The 23335-nt window shown below is 37.1% G+C and overlaps 1 protein-coding gene across 5 annotated transcripts in view; it reads left to right on the forward strand.

Annotated features, from left to right (window-relative positions):
- The window catches only part of ANKIB1 (ankyrin repeat and IBR domain containing 1), a 151137-nt gene that overhangs the window by 32217 nt on the left and 95585 nt on the right, over nt 1-23335 (forward strand). The window contains exon 2 of one of the 5 annotated variants that reach the window (XM_061164872.1): nt 22606-22703. The exons of the other annotated variants lie outside the window; for them this stretch is intronic. The gene's annotated coding sequence lies outside the window, so the exon portion shown is untranslated. The remainder of the gene's footprint in view (nt 1-22605; nt 22704-23335) is intronic. 5 annotated transcript variants of the gene reach the window in all.

The following is a 23335-nucleotide window of genomic DNA, read 5'->3' on the forward strand; positions in this document are numbered from 1 at the left end:
TTCTGGAGTCTTTTTTTTCTTCCATGAATCTATATGTCTGTTTCTTTGCCAGTACCACACTGTCTTTATCAATGTAGCTTTTAAGTCTTGAAATCAATTGATATTTTCCCCAACTTTATTCTTCTTTGAAAATTTGTTTTTAATTACTCTATAGTTTCTCTACCTTTCCATATAAAATTTAGATTCAACTTGTCTATATCTGTGAAAATTCCTGCTAGGATTTTGATTGTGATTGTATTAACTCTATAATTTCAGGAGAATTGACATCTCTATGTTAAATCTACAAAAGTTTTTTTAAAAGACTTTAATATCTTCATAGAGACAAGATGTTATATCCTTGATCCCAGAATAGGATATTATAGGAAAACGAACAACCAGATGACAAGAAAGAGCTCAGAAATTAAAACATAGTAGCTAAAATTTAAATACAGTAGAATAGTTGGAAGATAAAATTAAGGACATTTTTCTAAAAGTAGAAGAAAAAGGTAAAGAGATAGAAGTTGAGAGGAAGATTAAAAAAATTAGATCTAGCTAAGACATCCATTATCCAGACAACAGGAATTCTGGAAAGGGAGAACAGAGGAATGAAGAGGCAAAGATGATCACAGAATTTGTCCTAGAACTGAATGAAGGAGATCGATCTCCATTTTGGAAAATTGAATTTTTAAAAGCACAAACTTTAGAGAAAGAGAAAATAGAATGGTGGTTGCCAGGAGCTGAAGAGAGGGCGAACTGGGGACAGACTTTGAGTGTGGGAGAAGTGAAGAAGTCTGGAGATGGAAATTGGTGATGGTTACACAACAATATGAATGTATGTCATAACTTACGTCAGACTTTTACGTTAAAGTAAAAAAGAACAGTAGAGGAGACAACAGCAGATGAAAAACTTCAAAAAAAATTACAAAAACAATGGATTTAGCAAAGCTAAATGATTAAGCAAAATTCAAACCTAATTCTACAGTTGTGAAAGAAAACAAAAAAGCTGAGTAATGCTAAAGCAACCCCAAAAATATAAAAATTGGAGGTACAGGTAGCTATGAAGGAAAAAGTGACGGATGTGACTAAAATAGCAGAGCTTGAAAAATTTTATGTGGAGTAAACTTGTCCAGACCGGTGCCTTCTGTGCATCTCAGCTCCTCTTCTGTTTGGAAGAAAACATGATGTATGCTATCTGAACAAAGTGTGCTTCTTAGAAGCACAGGGACAGCCCGCTGAGGGTGTGTATCATTCTGGAAATGGGCTTAGGTGGGAGTATACATACTAACTGGTCAGATCTACCCCCAGCTTCCTTCTGTTTAGCCTAAAAGAACAGACCTAAACATTGTACAGTTGGGATCCACAATGAAACCACTCAGCCAGTTTTATGATACAGTGGAGTCTGCTGGTTGCCAAGCCCTCCTATTATAAATAATTACAAAATAAGCCTAAGTGTACAGATCTCTTTGTGTACCTGTCAGGAGTTATCCTAAGACAATATCTGTTAGTTTTTTAAAACCATAACCCACAGTAAGAAGTAACATTATCATAACCTGGTACAAACACACATATACATGCTGAATGTGTTTGTGTGTGTGTGTGTGTGTGTGTGTGTGTGTGTGTGTGTGTATTTATTTATTTATGGAAATAAAAATTCCATAGAATTACCTTTCATACATAAATATACTCTGATACTTTTAAGTCTCGGCTTCCCTGATGGCTCATTGGGTAAAGCATCTGCTTATAATGCAGGAGGTGTGGGTTTGATCCCTGGATTGGGAAGAGTCCCTGGGTTGGGAAGAGTCCCTGGAGAAAGGCATGGCAGCCCACCCCAGTATTCTTGCATGGAGCATCCCATGAAGAGAGAAGCCTGGCAGACTGTAATCCATAGAGTCTCAAAAGAGTTGAACATGACTGTAGCAACTAACACACACATTTTTAGTTTATTAAAAGAAATAAATTGGCCTTGTTATGTCTCCTTTAAATATAAAAGTATATATTATATAAGAATATATAGAGATTATAAGATTATATAAGAATATATATATATATATATAGGAGTAGGTTTTCTAGGCCGATGATACATTCATTTTCAACATGAACAAATACTTTAAAACAATGAAATTATTGTTTCAAATTATACTTCCCACCAGTAATAAATAAGCACTTCAGTTCATTTCCAGTCTCTTCTACTAGTCTGATAAGTAGAAGTGGCATCTGTGACCCACACTTTATGTATGTTGACCTAATCTTTATTTTTAAATCTTTTCTTTCTTCCTGGTTCAACTATGGAAACTTTAAAAGGTGAAAACTATTCTCCAGTTCTACTTGAAGTTACTGATAGCTATGTGAGCTAGATCAGCCTGATGAGATTTAACAAGGGTACAGTCTGGAACTGTTGCAGCCATTTTACAACCATGAGGATGAAGCCTACAAGCTAAAAATGGCGGAGTGTAAAATTGGGGGAGCTCAGGACATTGATGACATTATATAGTTTATAGGTTATAGAAGAGCTTTGGGCTACTTTTAAATCCTTCCTGATTTATAGTTATGTGATAAAAATAAACTTTTTCTGTTTTAGCCATGTTTTTGGGGTTTACTGTGAATTGTTGATACAGTCCTATAATAGCTCGCACCAAATTATGCTGTAAAAACAAATCACTGCAGAATTTAAGTGGTTTATAAGAACAAGCTTTTTTTTTTTCCTCTCCATTAATTTTTATTAGTTGGAAGCTAATTACTTTACAATATTGTAGTGGTTTTTGTCACACATTGACATGAATCAGCCATGGATTTACATGTATTCCCCCTCCCAATCCCCCCTCCCACCTCCCTCTCCACCCGATTCCTCTGGGTCTTCCCAGTGCACCAGGCCCGAGCACTTGTCTCATGCATCCAGCCTGGGCTGGTGATCTGTTTCACCCTAGATAATATACATGTTTCGATCCTGTTCTCTCGAAACATCCCACCCTCGCCTTCTCCCACAGAGTCCAAAATTCTGTTCTGTACATATGTGTCTCTTTTTCTGTTTTGCATATAGGGTTATTGTTACCATCTTTCTAAATTCCATATATATGCATTAGTATACTGTATTGGTCTTTATCTTTCTGGCTTACTTCACTCTGTATAATGGGCTCCAGCTTCATCCATCTCATTAGAGCTGATTCAAATGAATTCTTTTTAATGGCTGAGTAATATTCCATGGTGTATATGTACCACAGCTTCCCTATCCATTCATCTGCTGATGGGCATCTAGGTTGCTTCTGTGTCCTGGCTATTATAAACAGTGCTGCGATGAACATTTGGGGTGCACGTGTCTCTTTCAGATCTGGTTTCCTCGGTGTGTATGCCCAGAAGTGGGATTGCTGGGTCATATGGCAGTTCTAATTACAGTTTTTTAAGAAATCTCCACACTGTTCTCCAGCGCAGCTGTACTAGTTTGCATTCCCACCAACAGTGTAAGAGGGCTCCCTTTTCTCCACACCCTCTCCAGCATTTATTGCTTGTAGACTTTTGGATAGCAGCCATCCTGACTGGTGTGTAATGGTACCTCATTGTGGTTTTGATTTGCATTTCTCTAATAATGAGTGATGTTGAGCATCTTTTCATGTGTTTGTTAGCCATCTGTATGTCTTCTTTGGAGAAATGTCTGTTTAGTTCTTTGGCCCATTTTTTTGATTGGGTCATTTATTTTTCTGGAATTGAGCTTCAGGAGTTGCTTGTATATTTTTGAGATTAATCCTTTGTCTGTTGCTTCATTTGCTATTATTTTCTCCCAATCTGAGGGCTGTCTTTTCACCTTACTTATAGTTTCCTTTGTAGTGCAAAAGCTTTTAAGTTTCATTAGGTCCCATTTGTTTAGTTTTGCTTTTATTTCCAATATTCTGGGAGGTGGGTCATAGAGGATCCTGCTGTGATTTATGTCGGAGAGTGTTTTGCCTATGTTCTCCTCTAGGAGTTTTATAGTTTCTGGTCTTACATTTAGATCTTTAATCCATTTTGAGTTTATTTTTGTGTATGGTGTTAGAAAGTGTTCCAGTTTCATTCTTTTACAAGTGGTTGACCAGTTTTCCCAGCACCACTTGTTAAAGAGGTTGTCTTTTTTCCATTGTATGTCTTTGCCTCCTTTGTTGAAGATAAGGTGTCCATAGGTTCGTGGATTTATCTCTGGGCTTTCTATTCTGTTCCATTGATCTATATTTCTGTCTTTGTGCCAGTACCATACTGTCTTGATGACTGTGGCTTTGTGGTAGAGTCTGGAGTCAGGCAGGTTGATTCCTCCAGTTCCATTCTTCTTTCTCAAGATTACTTTGGCTATTCGAGGTTTTTTGTATTTCCATACAAATTGTGAAATTATTTGTTCTAGTCCTGTGAAGAATACCGTTGGTAGCTTGATAGGGATTGCATTGAATCTATAGATTGCTTTGGGTAGTATAGCCATTTTGACAATATTGATTCTTCCAATCCATGAACACGGTATGTTTCTCCATCTGTTTGTGTCCTCTTTGATTTCTTTCATCAGTGTTTTATAGTTTTCTATGTATAGGTCTTTTGTTTGTTTAGGTAGATATACTCCTAAGTATTTTATTCTTTTTGTTGCAATGGTGAATGGTATTGTTTCCTTAATTTCTCTTTCTGTTTTCTCATTGTTAGTGTATAGGAATGCAAGGGCGTTCTGTGTGTTAATTTTATATCCTGCAACTTTACAATATTCATTGATTAGCTCTAGTAATTTTCTGGACAACAAACATTTTTTATTCAGTTACATGTCAGGTACAGATCTGCTCAGATTTGCTTCATGTCTTCATTCTGAGCCAGGTTGAAGGAGAAGCTACTGCCTGGGTCTTATGGTATTGAAAAAAAGAGCAGCCATTACATGATGACTCTCAAAGCTTTGTTTCAGAAATGTCATGCTCATTTCTATTCATCTTTCATTGGCCACAGCAGATCAAATGGCCAACACTGGTGTAAATGGCAAGGAAGTAAAATCCTCCTATAGAGAGAGAAGTGAATAATTGGAAACAATATTGTAGTCTGTCACTATATTCTTTTGGTTTTTGTTCATATCACTTAATAGAAGTTCTTAATTCATTCTGTATACTGAATTTATCAGCTTAAGTTTTACAGTAAGATCCAGGATCTGTTATTACACATCTTCTGAGATAAGGGTGAAGGTTCAGTTTTTTCCCAAATGGATATCTATTAATTGTTGTCATTTGATGAAAGGACTTAACTTTCCTCTATTGAATTGTCCCAGCACCATAATGCTATTGATTCTATTTCTGAGGACTTTATTCTGTTCCATTAATCTATTTGCTAAACCTTTATGCTAGTATAACACCATCTTGAAATCGGATAATTAAGTTGTCTCACCATCCCTTTTTTCAAGTTTGATGAATATGTTCTAGGATTTTTGCAATTCTGTATTTAGTCTTCCAATCTATAAACATAGTTTATCTACCCTTTTTCTTCTTCCAACCCTCCCTCTCTCTTTCTTTTTCTTTCTCTCGCTCTCTTTCTTTCTCTCCCTGTCTCCTTCCTTGACCTACAACACTGGATAAGTGTTCAGTGTATAGCATAATGCTTTAATTTACATACATCATTAAAGTGGTTATCACAGCAGGTTTAGTGAGCATCCTTCATCCCATATAGACATAGAATTAAAGAAATGGGAAAATTTTTTTTCTTGTGATAAGAACTCTTATCATTTGCTCTCTTAACAACTTTCATCTGTAACATTCATCAGTGTTGATTATATTTATAATTCTGTACATCTCTAATACCTATCTTAAAGCTAGAAGTTTGTACCTTTTGACTTTCTTCATCCAGTCCTCCCCCACCCCACCCCACCCCTGCCACCTCTCATAATTTCAAATCTGATCTATGAGCTTGTTTCAGAAAAATTATTAACCTGTAGCACTGTGTTAGTTCCTATTATACAACATATGATTTGATATTCTCTACTTTTCTAACTGATCACTGTAATAAGTCTAGTTACCACATGTCATCATGCAAAGATATTACATAGTTATTGACTATATTCCCCATGCTGTACATTTCATATCCATGATTCATTTATTTTGCAACTGGAAGTTTTTACCTCTTAGTCTTCCTCATCTATTTCTTTCCTTCCTTTCTCCATTTATTTAGATCTTCTTTAATCCCAACAATATTTGTTTCCATATCAGAGAAGGCAATGGCAACCCACTCCAGTACTCTTGCCTGGAAAATCCCATGGACAGAGGACCCTGGTGGGCTGCAGTCCATGGGTCGCTAAGAGTCGGACACGACTGAGCGACTTCACTTTCACTTTTCACTTTCATGCATTGGAGAAGGAAATAGCAGCCCACTCCAGTGTTCTTGCCTGGAGAATCCCAGGGATGGGGGAGCCTGGTGGGCTGCCGTCTATGGGCTCACACAGAGTCAGAAACGACTGAAGCGACTTAGCAGCAGCAGGAGTCTTAATTTCTGTTAAGTTTATGGTAAATATATTTTTGACACTAAATGTAAGTAGAATTTATATTATATAATAATTTATATATAATTATGCATTGTTAACTTATATAATCTAAAACTTGAATCCTATGTTATTACTTTTAAATGTCACAGTCATATTAGGTCAGTTTTACTTTTATTTTTTATTGAAGTATGATTGATTTACAATGTTACATTAGTTTCAAGTGCACAATATAATGATTATTTTTATAGATTATGATCTGTTTAAAGTTATTATAAAATGTTGATTATATTCTATATACTGTATGTTGTGTATGTGTGTGTGTGTGTCCTTCAGTGGTGTCCGACTCTTTGTGACCCCATGGACTATAGCCTTTCAGGCTCTTCTCTCCATGAAATTTTCCAGGCAGAAATACTGGAGCGGGTTGCCATTTCCTACTCCAAGGGATGTTCCCAACCCAGATGCAGATCGAATCCACATCTCTTGTTGCATCTCCTGTATTGGCAGGCAGATTCTTTACCTCTGTGCTTCAGTGGGAAGCCCACAGTATATTACATCCTTGCATCTTACTTATTTTACATAGTAGGTTGTATTAATACCTCTCAACCCCCTTTAATCCCCTTCCTCTGTCTTGCCCTTCCATCCTCTGGTAATCACTCACTTGTTCTCTATATTCATGACTCAGTTTGTTTTGTTATATGTGTTTGCTTGTTTGCTTTCTATTTTATTTATTTTTTAAATTAATTTTTATTGGAGTGTAGTTGCTTTACAATATTGTGCTAGATTCTGCTGTATAGCAAAATGAATCAGCTATACATATGTCCCCTCTTTTTTGAATTCCCTTCCCATTTAGGTTACCACAGAGCACTGAGTTCCCTGAGCGGTATAGTCTTTAGTTAATCTATTTTATACATCGTGGTGTATATATGTCATTCCCAGCCTCCCAATTCACCCCGCACCTCCTTCCCCCTTGGTATCCATAAGTTTGTTTACATCTGTGTCTCTATTTCTACTTTGTAATTAAGTTCATCTGTATCAATTTCTAGGTTCCATATATAAGTGATACTAAATGACACTTGCTTTTTTCTTTCTGCTTCATTCTCTGTGAGTCTCTAGGTCCATCCACATCTCTGCAAGTGGCACAGTTTCCTTCCTTTTTACAGCTGAATAATATTTAGTTATATATATGTATTGCATCTTCTTTACCCATTCCTCTGCTGATGGATGTTCAGGTTGCTTCCATGTCCTAGCTAGGCTTCTTGGTGGTTCAGATGGTAAAGAATCTCCCTGCAATGTGGGAGACCCTGGTTTGGTCCCTGGCTCAGGAAGATTTCTTGGAGAAGCAACTGGTAACCCACTCCATTATTCTTGCCCAGAGAATCCCATGGACAGAGGGACCTGGTGGTTTATAGTCCATGGGGTCACAAACAAAGAGTCAGGCACGACTAAGAGACTAACACACATGTCCTGGCAGTTGTAAATAGTGCTGTAGTGAACAATGCGTGCATGCATCTTTCTGAATTAATGGTTTTATCCAGTTATATACCCAGATGTGGGATTGCTGGGTCATATGGTAGTTCTGTTTTTAGTTTGTAGAGAAATTTCCATGCTATTCTCCATAGTGGCTCTATCAATTTACATTCCTACCAGTGGTGTAAGAGGGTTCCCTGTTCTCCACATCCTCTGCATTTGTTTAATTTTTAGATTGCACATATAATTGAAAACATACAGTATTTGTCTTTCTCTGACTAACTTCACTAAGCATAATACCCCCCAATTCTATTCACATTGTTGCAAATGACAAGATTTCCTTTTTTTTTTTTGATAAATATTCCATTATATATTTATTACATCTTCTTTATCCATTGATTTGTTGATGGACACTTTTTGTTGCTTCTGTATCTTGGCTGTCATAAATAATGCTGCTGTGAAATTGGAGTGCATATATCTTTTGAAATTAATGTTTCCATTTTCTTTGGATATATACTCAAGTCTCAAATTGTTGGATCATATGGTAGTCTGTATTTAATCTTCTGAGGAAACTTCATTCTGTTTTCCATAGTGGATGTACCAATTTACATTTCCACCAACAAGTGAACTAGAGTTCCCTTTCTTCCATCCTCACCAGCATTTATTATTTGTTGTCTTTTTGATGAAAACCATTCCAACATGTGTGAGATGATATCTCACTGTAATTTTGACTTACATTTCCCTGATGTTTAGTCATGTTAAGCATCTTTTTATGTGCCTATTGACCATCTGTATGTCTTCTTTGAAAGATGTCTATTCAGGTCTTCTGCCCATGTTTTAATTGCTTTTTCAATATTGATTTTTATTAGCTATTTATATATCTTGGACATTAGTCTCATATCACACATATCATTTGTAAATATATTATCTTATTCAGTAGGTACTCTTTTAGCTTTATTGATTGTTTCCCTTGCTGTGCAAAAGCCTGTACATTTAATTAGGTCCCATTTTTAAATTTTTTCTTTTGTTTCTCTTGCCCAAAAAGACAGATTCAAAAAAACATGGTTAAGATTTATGTCAAAAAGTGTATTCTGTATTTTCTTCTAGGTTATATTTTCAGACCTTTAATCCATTTTGAGTTATCCTGTATATGGTGCAATAAAATATTCTAATTTCATTCTTTTATCTGTCCAGTTCTCCTAACACTACTTATTTGACTAGATTGTTTTTTCCCCATTATATATCCTTGCTTTCTTTATCATAGGTTAATTAACCATAAGTTCATGAGTTTCTTTCTGGGCTCTCTACTCTTTTCCATTGATCCGTGTCTGATTTTTATGCTGGACTTCCCTGGTGGCTCAGATGGTAAAGCGTCTGCCTACAATGTGGGAGACCTGGGTTCAATCTCTGGGTTGGGAAGATCTCCTGGAGAAGGAAATGGCAACCTACTCCAGTATTCTTGCTTGGAAAATCCCATGGATGTTAGACAAGGCTATGGTCAATGTGATTAGATTGGTTAGTTTTCTGTGATTGTGGTTTTTAGTCTGTCTGCCCTCTGAGAAGGATAGGCTTATGGAAGCTTCCTGATGGGAGAGACTGACAGAGGGGGAAACTGGGTCTTGTTCTGATGGGCAGGGCCATGCTCAGTAACTCTTTAATCCAATTTTTTTTTTTTAATTTATTCTTTGTTGAAGGATAATTTCTTTCTTTTTTTTTTTTTTTTTATTAGTTGGAGGCTAATTACTTCACAACATTTCAGTGGGTTTTGTCATACATTGATATGAATCAGCCATAGATTTACACGTATTCCCCATCCCGATCCCCCCTCCCACCTCCCTCTCCACCCGATTCCTCTGGGTCTTCCCAGTGCCCCAGGCCTGAGCACTTGTCTCATGCATCCCACCTGGGCTGGTGATCTGTTTCACCATAGATAGTATACATGCTGTTCTTTTGAAACATCCCACCCTCACCTTCTCCCACAGAGTTCAAAAGTCTGTTCTGTATTTCTGTGTCTCTTTTTCTGTTTTGCATATAGGGTTATCGTTACCATCTTTCTAAATTCCATATATATGTGTTAGTATGCTGTAATGTTCTTTATCTTTCTGGCTTACTTCACTCTGTATAAGGGGCTCCAGTTTCATCCATCTCATTAGGACTGATTCAAATGAATTCTTTTTAACGGCTGAGTAATATTCCATGGTGTATATGTACCACAGCTTCCTTATCCATTCATCTGCTGATGGGCATCTAGGTTGCTTCCATGTCCTGGCTATTATAAACAGTGCTCCAATTTTCTGTTGATGGGTGGAGTTGTGTTCCCTCCCTGCTATTTATCTGGGATGAAACTATGGTGGAGGTAATGAAGACAATGGCGACCTCCTTCAAAAGATCCCATGTGTGCACTGCTACACCCAGTGCCCCCAGCCTTGCAACAGGCTACCACGGACCCATGCCTCCGCTGGAGACTCCCGGACACTCACAGGCAAGTCTGGGTTAGTCTCCCACGGGGTCACCACTCCCCTCTCCTGGGTCCTGGTGCATACAGGGCTCCACCTGTGCCCTCCAAGAGTCTGCTTCCCAGTCCTGTGTAAGCTCTGGCAGCTCTGCGGTGGGTCAGTGGCAACCTCCTCCAAGAGGGCGTATTCCATACCCAAGTCTGCTTCAGCCAGAGCAGCAGTCCAGCACTGACCCACACCTCCACAGGAGGTGCTCCAGCACAGTGCTGTCCCAGTCTCTGTGGGGTCCCCAGGTCCCAGTGCACAGAAGGCCTGCCCAAGCCCTCTGAGCATCTCTGACGGGAGCGGGGTCCGACTCTGAATGCAAATTCACCCCTCCTACCATCTTGCTGGGGCTTCTCCTTTGCCCTTGGACATGGGGTATCTCCTCACAGCTGCTCCAGTGAAGCGCAGCTGCCTCTCCTGACATCGGATGTGGGGTATCTCCTCACGGCCATGCATGTAGGGCCACCCAAGATGGACAGGTCATGGTGCGGAGTGCTGACAAAATGTGGTCCATGGGAGAAGGAAATGTCAAACCACTTAAGTATTCTTGCCTTGAGAACCCCATGAACAGTATAAAAAGGCAGAAAGAAGGGACACTGAAAGATGAACCCCCCAGGTTGATAGGTGCCCAATATGCTACTGGAGATCAGTGGAGAAATAACTCCAGAAAGAATGAAGAGATGGAGCCAAAGCAAAAACAACATGCAGTTGTGGATCTTACTAGTGATAGAAGCAAGGTTCGATGCTGAAAGAGCAATATTGTATAGGAACGTGGAATGTTAGGTCCATGAGTCAAGGCAAATTGGAAGTGGTCAAACAGGAGATGGCAAGAGTGAACATCGACATTTTAGGAATCAGCAAACTAAAATGGACTGGAATGGGTAAATGTAACTCAGATGACTATTGTATCTACTATTGTGGGCAAGAATCCCTTGGAAGAAATGGAGTAGCCACCATAGGCAACAAAAGAGTCTGAAATGCAGTAGTTGGGTACAGTCTCAAAAACAACAGCGTGATCTCTGTTTCCAAGGCAAGCCATTCAATATCACGGTAGTCCCAGTCTATGCCCCAACCAGTAATGCTGAAGAAGCTGAAGTTGAACAGTTCTTTGAAGACCTACAAGACCTTCTAGAACTAACACCCAAAAAAGATGTCCTTTTTATTATAGGGGACTAGAATGCAAAAGTAGAAAGTCAAGAAACACCTGGAGTAACAGGAAAATTTAGAGTTTTGCCGAAAGAATGCACTGCTCATAGCAAATACCCTCTTCCAACAACACAAGAGAAGACTCTACACATGGACATCACCAGATGGTCAACACTGAAATCAGATTGATTATATTCTTTGCAGCCAAAGATGGGGAAGCTATATACAGTCAGCAAAAACAAGCCTGGGAGCTAACTGTGGCTCAGATGATAAACTCCTTACTGCTAAATTCAAAGTTAAATTGAAGAAAGTAGGGGAAACCACTAGACCATAATGGTATGACCTAAATCAAATCTGTTAATGATTATAATGTGGAAGTGAGAAGTAGATTTAATTGACTAGGTCTGATAAACTGTGGATGGAGGTTTGTGACATTGTACAGGAGACAGGGATCAAGACCAATTTCAAGAAAAAGAAATGCAAAAAAGCAAAATGGCTGTCTGAGGAGGCCTTGCAAACAGCTGTGAAAAGAAGAGAAGTGAGAAGCAAAGGAGAAAAGGAAAGATATACCCATTTGAATGCAGAGTTCCAAAGAATAACAAGGAGAGATGAGAAAGCCTTCCTCAGTGACCAGATGCAAAGAAATAGAGGAAAACAATAGAATGGGAAAGACTAGAGATCTCTTCAAGAAAAATAAGAGTTACCAAGGGAACTTTTCATGCAAAGATGGGCTCAATAAAGGACAGAAATGGTATGGACCTAACAGAAGCAGAAGATATTAAGAAGGGGTGGCAAGAATACACAGAAGAACTGTACAAAAAAGATCTTCACAACCCAGATAATCATGGGTGTGATCACTCACGTAGAGCCAGACATCCTGGAATGTGAAGTCAAGTGATGCTTATGAAGCATCACTACGAACAAAGCTAGTGGAGGTGATGGAATTCCAGTTGAGCTATATCAAATCCTAAAAGATGATACCTGAAAGTATTGCACTCAATATGCCAGCAAATTTGGAAAACTCAGCAGTGGCCACAGGACTGGAAAAGGTCAGTTTTCATTCCAATCCCAAAGAAAGGCAATCCCAAAGAATGCTCAAACTACCGCACAATTGCACTCATCTCTAGTAAAGTAATGCTCAAAATTCTCCAAGCTAGGCTTCAAAAAACATGAAGTATGAACTTCCAGATGTTCACGCTGGTTTTAGAAAAGGCAAAGGAACCAGAGATCAAATTGCCAACATCCAGTGATCATCAAAAAAGCAAGAGAGTTCCGGAAAAACATCTACAACGGCCAAAGCCGTTGACTGTGTGGATCACCACAAATTGTGGAAAATTCTGAAAGAGAGGGGAATACCAGACCACCTGACCTGCCTCTTGAGAAACCTGTATGCAGGTCAGGAAGCAACAGTTAGAACTGGACATGGAACAACAGGCTGGTTCCAGATAGGAAAAGGAGTACGTCAAGGCTGTAGATTGTCACCCTGCTGATTTAACTTATATTCAGAGTACATCATGAGAAACACTGGGCTGGATGAAGCACAAGCTGGAATCAAGATCGCTGGGAGAAATAGCAATAACCTCAGGTATGAAGATGACACCACCCTTATGGCAGAAAGTGAAGAATACCTAAAGAGCCTCTTAATGAAAGTGAAAGAGGAGAGTGAAAAAGTTGGCTTAAAGCTCAGCATTGAGAAAACTAAGATCATGGCATCCGGTCCCATCACTTCATGGCAAATAGATGGGGAAAGAGTGGACAGACTTTATTTTGGGGGGCTCCAGAATCACTGCAGATGGTGACTCCAGCCATGAAATTAAAAGATACTTACTCCTTGGAAGAAAAGTTTGGACCAACCTAGACAGCATATTAAAAAGTAGAGACATTACTTTGCCAACAAAGGTCCATCTAGTCAAAGCTATGACTTTTGCAGTGGTCATGTATGGATGTGAGAGTTGAACTATAAAGCAAGCTGAGCACCGAAGAATGGATTCTTTTGAACTGTGGTGTTGGAGAAGACTCTTGAGAGTCCCTTGGACTGCAAGGAGATCCAACCAGTCCATCCTAAAGGAAATCCGTCCTGAATATTCATTGGAAGGACTGATGCTGAAACTGAAACTCGAATACTTTGACCACCTGATGGAAAGAACTGACTCATATGAAGATACTCTGATGCTGGGAAAGATTGAGGACAGGAGGAGAAAGGGACAACAGAGGATGAGATGGTTGGATGGCATCACCAACTTGATGGACATGAGTCTGAGTAAACTCCAGGAGTTGGTGATAGACAGGAAGGTCTGGCGTGCTGCAGTCCATGGGGTCTGAAGGGATCAGCCACTACTGAGTGACTGAACTGAACTGAACCTTACCTTTTTTTTTTTAACTGTAGTATTATATTATATCCTGAAGTTAAGGGAGTGTGATACCTCCAGGTTTGCTCTTTTTTCTCAGTTACTTTGACTATTTGGGGCCTTTCATGATTCTGTACCACAAAATTTTAGGATTTTTTGTTCTAATTTTGTGAAAATTGTCAAGGGTGTTTTGATAAGGATTGCTTTAGGTTTACGGACCTTTAAATAATATTACTCTTTCCAGTCCATGAGTATGGAATACTTTTCCATTTATTTGTATCAATCTCAGTTTCCTTTATCAATGTCTTATAGTTTTCAGAGTGTAGATTTTTCCTTCTTGGTGTGTTTATTTCTAGGTATTTCATTCTTTTTAATGCAGTGGTCACTGGGATTATTTTTTTACTTACTCTTCTCCCATTTAACATGAATTAGCTGTGGGTTTGTGATAAATGGACTTTGTTATGTTGAGATATGTTCCCTCAATGCCAACTTTGTTGAGGGTTTTTCTCATGAATGGAAGTTGAATTTTTGTCAGGGGGTCTGTCTGTACCTGTTGAGATGATCATATGATTTTTATTTTTTGTTTTGCTAACATGGTATATCCCATTCATTGATTTATAGATATTGAAACATCTTTACATCCCCAGAATGAATCTCACTTGACCATTATTTATAGTCCTTTATGTATATTGTTGAATTTGGTTTGCTAATATTTTGTTTAGGATTTTTGCATCTGTATTCATCAAGGATATTGAAATAATTTTCTTTTTCATAGTGTCTTTGTCTGGTTTTGACATCTGTAGTGGTGGACTTTAGAATGTACTTAGGAGTGTGACCTCCTCTTCAGTTTTTCTGAATAATTTGAGAAGGCTAGGTATAACTCTTCTTTATATGTTTGGTAGAATTCATTTGGGAAGCTGTCTGGTTCTGGACTTTTCTTTGTTGGGAGGTTTTTAACTACTGATTCAGTTTTAATACTAGTATCAGTCTATTCAAATTATCTGTTTCTTCCTGATTCAGTTTTGCAAGATTGTATGTTTCCAGGAATGTATCCATTTCTTCCAGGTTGCTGAATTTGTTGGCATATAACTCTTCATAGTGTTCTCTTATGATTGTTTATGTTTCTGTGATGTTGGTTGTAATTTCTCCTCTTTCACCTATTATTTTGTTATTTGGGTCCTCTGTCTTTTCTTAATGAGCCTGTGTAAAGGCTTAATATTTTTATGTTTAAAAAAGAAAAAGAACTCCTTATTTCATTGATCTTTTCTGGGTGGAGGGGTTCTCTAGTTTGTTTTTTTGTCTCTGATCTTTACTGTTTCCTTCCTTCCGCTGGCTTTTAGTTTGGTTTGTTCTTTTTCTAATTCCTTTACATGACAGTTTAGCTTGTTTATTTGAGATTTTTCTTGTTTTCTGAGGTGCACAGTGTCTATGTGTTTTTGTTTTTCACAGTTTTCTTCCTGTATTTGATTTCTGGTTTTATACTGTTGAGATCAGAAAAGAAGCTTGATATAATTTCTGTCCTTTTAAATTCATTGGGACTTGCCTGATGACCTAGCATGTGACCTATACTGGAGAGCATTCCATGTGAACTTGAATATATATCTTGCTGATTTTAGATGGAATATTTTGTAACTGTTAAGTACAACTGGTCTAGTTTGTTATGTAATGCCATTGTTTCCCAGTTGGTTTTCTGTTTGGATCATGTATCCATTTGATGATAAGTAGAGTGTTAAAATCCTACTGTTACTGTATTCTTATCAAGTTTTCCCTTTTATGTCCATTTTTACTAGATCTATTTTAAATACCTTTTTTTAATGCCAAGAAGAATAGAGGAAGAATTCCAAGTGCAGTTGGCATAGTTCTTCCCTTCAGAGTTAATGGGGTAATCCGTGTTTCCTTAGTCTTCTTCTATGGATGTATATTTTTTAAGTGGTGCTGATAGTATAGTAGCATTTATTTATGGTAAAAGCTTTTTTCCACATAAAATAAAATTATAAAAATGATTTTAATTAATGTATCATAGCATTCTGTTGAATGGATTTACCATAATTTACTTAATTGGAACCTAAACTGAGAAATATTTGTTCACAGTTTCTTGGAAATTGAAAATTTAAAAGCAGTTGAGCTACTTGTATGTTTGAGTATTAGAATAATTTTCTTTCATATATTTTAGATTAAAGTAGACGTATATTCTCCTCTTAAATTGAAAGTTAAAATAATACTGTATTTGACTAGTTTATGATGAGAGATATTGAAAAGATTTTTTTAAGACTTAAAACTCATTGTGATTTTATTTTGAAGTGTAATTCATTTATTGCATTATAGGTATTTCTAGTGATTTTTCTTTTTTAAGGGGATTGTAAGTTCTGTTATTTCTTAAATTTATGAACACTTAGTTTATGAATTTTCATGCATTGAAATAACTTTCCTTAGATATGCTCTAGAAATAAAATGAAGCAGTTTAAAATTATTTCTATAATTAGGTTTTAAGTTCCATACAAGGAACTGAAAATGAAATTTTGGAAAAGGGATCCATTTTATATTTGGGAAATAGAAAAACAATGATGTTTTTCTTTATCTCACTTGTATCTGAAGGATGATCAGCAAGCAAGATCCAAACATTGTTACCCCTCTGGGTTTCCCTCTCACTTGAATATATAAGTGGGGTGGTGACATCAGAGATTATCAATCACTTATCCTTGTCCCTGTTGATGATCTTCAGATAGCTTATTGTGAATAAAAGACTGACAGAAGAAGAAAATTGGCAGCTTCCCTTCTTTTGTTTTCTCCACTTCTCTTCGTATGGTTCTATAATAGGTGGTGCTAATAACTTTCCAATACTGAGAGATTAGATGTTTATCTATAAATGTTACAAAATTTAAAACTCCAAAAATTGGAATTTGATTCAGTTTTTAACATGCACAGTTTCAGAAGTTAGAAAGACCATACAGTATCATACTTATGACTTATACTCAACATAGTAAATAAAAACTATAATATTAACAATTAAAAGAATCATTTATGTGTAGCATAATTCTAACATTAGTGATGTATATTTAGAATATACTGTTTAAAGTCATAGATTTTAGGCGCTCACATACTTTCAGTGTTACTGTTTCTTCTAATTTTTATAATTTTCCCTAGAGCTTTCTTAAATTAATAATATTGTAAATTATAAGAGTCATTAGGAAGTTTTAAGCTCATTTTTGATAGGAAAACCTTGAGAGAACATTAGTTTGCATAAAAAGAATTGATTTCCTCTTAGTCTTGAATTTCCTGTGGGCAGAACACCCTAAATTAAAATTAGGATCTTGATGGGGGAATAAACCTTTTTAACAATATTAAATAATATAAGTATATTTGTCATTATTTTTGTAAAAGTAAGAAATACTTCTAAGTATACTTACAAGTATGTGTAAGTACTTTGGCTACCTGATGCAAAGAAGCGACTCACTGGAAAAGACCCTGGTGCTGGGAAAGATTGAAGGTGGGAGGAGAAGGGGACAACTGAGGGTGAGATGGTTGGAAGGCATCACCAAAGGTGATGGACATGAGTTTGAGTTAACTCCGGGAGTTGGTGATGGACAGGGAAGCCCGGCATGCAGCAGTCCATGGGGTCGCAAATAGTCAGACATGACTGAGCGACTGAACTGAACTGATGAAAATTTTGGTTTAAAATGAACTAATTTTAACCTAACATATTTCCTTGTCTTTTCTGTTTCTTTTTATTGCATATGTATTGGTTTACTTAAGTAATTTTAGTTTCCAGCACTATTCAGAAATGAATTATAAGTACATAATGATAAAATATTATTTCGAAGTTTTCTCACAACTTAGATTTGGATATACAACCTATCTGGTGGTTAAATTTCTATCTCTTTAAACTGTCCTAAAGTTCTGAACCGATAAGTAAGTATAAAATGGCTTCTGGAAAAAACACACAAACATACACACACCCAGGGGAAAGTACACAGATTTATGAAATGCCTTCTTCATTAGTCACTGTGCTAAATACTTTTCAGTTTTATTTTTCATAATAGCTCATGTTCATTGTATTGTCAAGGAAGCTAGTGCCCAGAGATTAACATAAAGATTAGGATTCAAGTCTTTTTTTTTTTTTTTTTTTTTTTTTTTTAAGAATCTGTTTTAGGGCTTTATTGGTTCACAGCAAAATGAAAAGGAAGGCACTGAGATTTCCCACATATCCCCTAGCCCTGTGTGTGTATGGCCTCCTCCATTATCAGCATTACTCACCAGAATGGTCCATTTGTTAAGCTGGTGAACCTACATGAATCACTCAAAACCCAGTGTACCTTTGGATTCACTCTTAGTGTTTAACATTCTGTAGATTTGGACAAATGTATTAATAATACACATCCATTATTAGAATATCATACAGCATACTTTCAGTACCATAAAAATTCACTGTTCTCCCTCTATTCATCCTTCCCTTGCCCCCAGCCCTGGTGATCACTTATCTTTTTAAAATTGTGGATAGTTTTATCTTTTTCCAGAATGTCATGTAGTTGGAATCTTGTGGTCTGTAGCCTTTTCAGATTGGCTTCTCTTTCTTGCTAATGTACAATTAAAGTTCCTCATGTGTTTTCATGATTTGATAGCTGATTTCTTTATAGTGCTAAATTCTGTTCCATTGTCTGTATGTGCCACAGTTACTTTATTCCTTCACTTACTTAAGGGCGTCTTATTTGCTCCCAAGTTTTGGTAGTTATGAACGGAGCTGCCACAGACATCCAAGTGGGCTCCCCTGGTTGCTCAATGGTAATGAATCTGCCTGTGAGTGCAGGAGACATGGGTTCCATTCCTGGGTCAGGAAAATCCCCTGGAGAAGGAAATAGCAGCCCACACTAGTATTGTTGCCTGAAAAATCACATGGACAGAGGAGCCTGGCAGGCTACAGTCCATGGGGTTGCAAAGAGTTGGACACGAATGAGCAATTAAACAACTACAGAAAATAGCCATTTGCAGGTTTTTGTGTGGCTGTAGGTTTTCACCACCTTTGAGTAGGTATCATGATCACTGGATTATGAGCCCCTTGGTGAATGAGATTGGTCCAGGGACTTGTGCCCACTTCCTAGTAAGAGGGACTGGTGCCTGACCCCTCATGAGTGGAGCTGGGTCTTATCCCTCTGGTTATCAAGGCTCTGTCAAGGGATGTGTTTAGAGCCAGTTGTGGGCTCAGGATGACTTTAGGCAACCTGTTAGCTGTTGGGTAGGGCTGTGCTCCCACCATGTTGATTTTTTGACCTGAGGCATCCCACCACTGGATCCTCCAGGTGAAACAAGGTTTCAGTGCCAAAGTGGTGACCTCCAGTAGAGCTCTCATCAAGGAACATGCCCTGGGGCCTCTGGCACTGATGTCCTTGTCCCTAAGTGAGCTACAGCCAACCCCAGCTTCCTCAGGAGACCTTTCAAGACCTGTAGGTGTCTGGTCCAGGGTCCAGTGGAGTCACTGCTTCACCCTAGATCCTAGTGCACATGAGTCCTTGCATGAGTCCTTCCTGGATGGGGGTGCCTGACATGGGGTTCAGAACTTTCTCTTCTGTAGGAGAACTTCATGATATAATTATTTTCCAGTTTGCAAGTTGTGATCTGATTATATTATGAATTTGCCCCTCCTACCATCTCATTGTGGCTTTTTCTTTGTCTTTGGAACTACAGTATCTTTTTTGTTAGGTTCCAGATGAGGTGAGCTCAAGTCTTTTCTTTGCACCATCTTGTTTTCATCTCATAATTATTACCTCTTAAAATAATATTTGTTTACAAATTTCTAGTGTTTTGTAAATGGTGCGTTATATTTATCCTTTTTTTAATTGAATATATAGTTGATTTAAGTTTAGGCAGCCTCAGTTTGAGGCATAAGTAATTCTTTTTCCCAGTTGCATCAATTTTAAGACTCTGATTTCTTCACACCACACTAAAATGCTTCCAATTTAACATTTTTACCTATGTTCAGGAAATAAGGACAATATAGTATTCAAAAATTATGAAAGCAAGCACTGCTAAATAACCAGATATGCCAAACTTGCTAAAATTGAGCTCTTCACTGACATTAACTTAACATCAGAGCCCAAAATATTCATTTTGAGCACTACATATTTTCAGTGGTTGTAAAGTCAAATGTATGAAAGCTGAATACCGTCTAAGAAAAATTTTAGCTACTTGAAAATTTTGCTAGTGGGGAGTTTAGAACTTAGAGTTCTCTGATGATTGCAGATAATTACGTTTTAACAGGAAATAGAATAATTCTAAGAGTGCTGCTGCATACAGTGGTTGTATCCCGTGTTTGAGCAGCTTTCCACCCGTGGTCCTCACGCTAACTATTTTCAGTGTTCATCTGCCAGTTTGGCAAACAGAAGCACTCAGTTGCTGCCCTTTGCAGCTGTTTTCACTTCTTTCTTTACTAACTGCAGCATCCTTTTCCATACAGTGAAAACTGTATAGTTATAAATGGTATCCAGCAGCAGCCAGAATTTGTTGGACTATCTCTTTCCTTGGTTGCTCAGAAACCTCAGACAGCCAAACTGCCACAATGAGTTTTCTAGAGCTGTCAGAATAATACTTTCGTGTTTGTCTGGACATTTTGTTTCTGGAATGTATATTACAAGGAAGTTGCCATCTTGATTAAGAGATTTTTCTCAGCTCAGATCATTTTGATAGTATTCTCTAATACCCAGAAGTTTTTCTGTAGACTGCCAATGTTCATGAACTTCTTGCAGGAAACCATCAACATTAAAGCTACACCTGACTTCAATTTAATATGCAATTAGGCAAGCTAATTCCCAAATCACTTAACTATATTGCATTTGTAGCAACATTTTGGAGTAAGACCTCCTACTCCCTGCCTTATATATGTTTATTATGTGTGTTTTCCATGTACCTCCAGTGTGAACTTCTGTCTCCTGCTCTGGATTTGTACTAAATTTTGTATGCCTTTCACTTACTATTTATAAGTGCAGTTACACTGAGAGACCTTTGTTAATACTGGCAGTGACCTAGAAAATTAGTTAAAGAGGAGTTAACTTTGATTCAGAAGACTGTTTTAAAAAAAATACATAGTATTTATCTTGTCAAAGGTCAGACCCCTAATAAATGATGAAGTTTAGACTACTGGCTACATATCAGTTCTGATATAAAACATAGAGTAGGTGACATTTTCTTAAGGTTTCACTGTCTTTTGAAAAGAATTTGAGTATTGAGTTCTTTAAAGGCAGCAACTCTTAACCAATGGCTTACAGATAGAAGAAGGGAGATAAAATTTATTGAGTACCTAGTATGCACTGTATTACATACTTAAACCTAGGTAATCTTGACAATTCTGCAGGGTAGGTGGCCTTATCCCTTTTTTACATAAGAAAAAATTAAGGTACAGAGAGGTTAAATGATTTGTGTTATTAGTACTGAGAAGTAGATGTGGGATTCCAAACCAGCTATTTTCCTCCCACCACATCAGGAGTTAGCTGGCAACCTACAGCTAATGGACCACATCTCGGATCTTACTTTTGTAGATGAAATTTATAGAACACAACCACAGCCATTCTACGATTAGAGACTACCTGTGGCTTTCAAGCTGTAACAGCCGAGTTGAGTGCTTATGGCAGGGATCATGTGACTCAGGGAGCCGTATGACTCACAAGTAGATATGTTACTGTCTGGTCTTTTATGGGAAAAGTTTGCTGATACTTGCACTAAACCTTACTTTGTTTAGAGGTACTGTAAACTGACTGTACATTCTGTCGTATCAATTTCAGTCTTACTGAAGCATTAGACTTGGACAAGAGCAGTAAGATAATGATGAAGGCAAGCAACAACCTGTGAATGTTCAAAAGCTTTTAGTTTTAAATTTGGAAAGATAGGCTGGTATGATTTAAATATAGTGCTTTCTGCTGCTATGATTCAATGCATGTCTCTCAGTTTCCTCATTCATAGGTTAATAAACTACCTCAAAAACTCAAGTGTGCTTAAATTAATAAACTACTCCCAGAAATCTCTTGTAGAAGATGAAGTTCTTAAAAAATAAATATCTATCTCCTAATATGTTACCTTTTACTGCAAAAGTAAACTATTTTTAAAGTCATTATTATGGGCTGAAGGTTGGCCTCAACAAAATGATTGGCTCCTACTCTTAATTTAACTGGTATTAAAGATAACCTTTAGAAATATGTCAAACTGGAAGAATCTGTTGAGGAATCTTACACTCCCTTGTAAGGTTACTTATTGTAGCAGCTGGTTCTATGCACCTCCGCCCCCCTAACATATGACCTTTGAGCTTAACCCTCTTACTCTAATAGATTTTTAAAATTTGAGCCATAGTATAGTTCATTGTAAACAAAAATCTCTGAGTGCAAACATTAATTAACACAATTGGAGGTATAGTTTTAATGTCACATATACTATTGAAGTGTTACCTTATATCCACAAAAAAATAAAGAATAAGAAAGACAGATTTCATTCTTAAAAGCAAAAACTATAGAGCCCTTCACAATTAAAAGATAATTAGGAAATTAGGGAAAGACATATTTCTTACTCTGAGTGATTTTCACTTTCACTTTCATCCATTCTTTACCGGTTAAAGTATACATTTCTTAATCTGGCCACAACCTATTTTCAGTTTTATCTTCTATTAGCACAACACTAGAGGCACTCACCAATTGAATAAACCTTTTGTTTCATACCTTCCTTTGCATAGGCTGTTTCCTTTATGACTGATTTTGATAATGGCTGAAGACTAGATTCAGAAACATTTATTGGAATGGAACAAAACTAGCATTTATTAAGCATACTGTGGTAGGTACTTAAATAAGTAGCTCTAATAATCCTTACTATTGTCCTTAAGAAATGGTTGTTTCCTTTTACTGTATAGACAGTAACCTGAGGCTTTAAAAGGGTGTTACAGTTACATAGCTAGTGTAGGTAAATGTGAGGTTTCATACTCCACATTAAGTGATTGTTTTCTTGTCTTTCCCCTACCCACCTCACATTGCTTCAGTAGTAAATACCTGTGATCTTTATTAGAACCTCTTTTCAAATACAGTAGGTATAAACAGTTCATGTTTTCAGCCTTGTTTTGAATTACTTACAGTAGAAGAAAATAAATGTAATGGTATTATGGTAGAATAATCACTATTTCATTATTCTGCGTGTAATTAGTTGTAATTAGTTTTATTCATTTACTTTTGAAAAATCTTTTCTTTGAGGTCCTAAGTACTGAACAATTTCATTTTACTTTATTATAATTTAACATATTCTGGAGTTCTTTTATAAGCAAAATTTCCTATATTTTTCATATCCTAGAAATTGGCCGAATCAGATTTATACGTAATTTATACAAGAATTTAAGTGTATTCAACCATAAATTTGAATCAAGCTCATTTCCTGCCTCTGTGAAGGAGAAAATTGAAAAGACCATGTATATAGCT

Source organism: Dama dama, chromosome 18 (genome assembly GCF_033118175.1).
Source record: "Dama dama isolate Ldn47 chromosome 18, ASM3311817v1, whole genome shotgun sequence".
Classification (NCBI taxonomy): domain Eukaryota; kingdom Metazoa; phylum Chordata; class Mammalia; order Artiodactyla; family Cervidae; genus Dama; species Dama dama.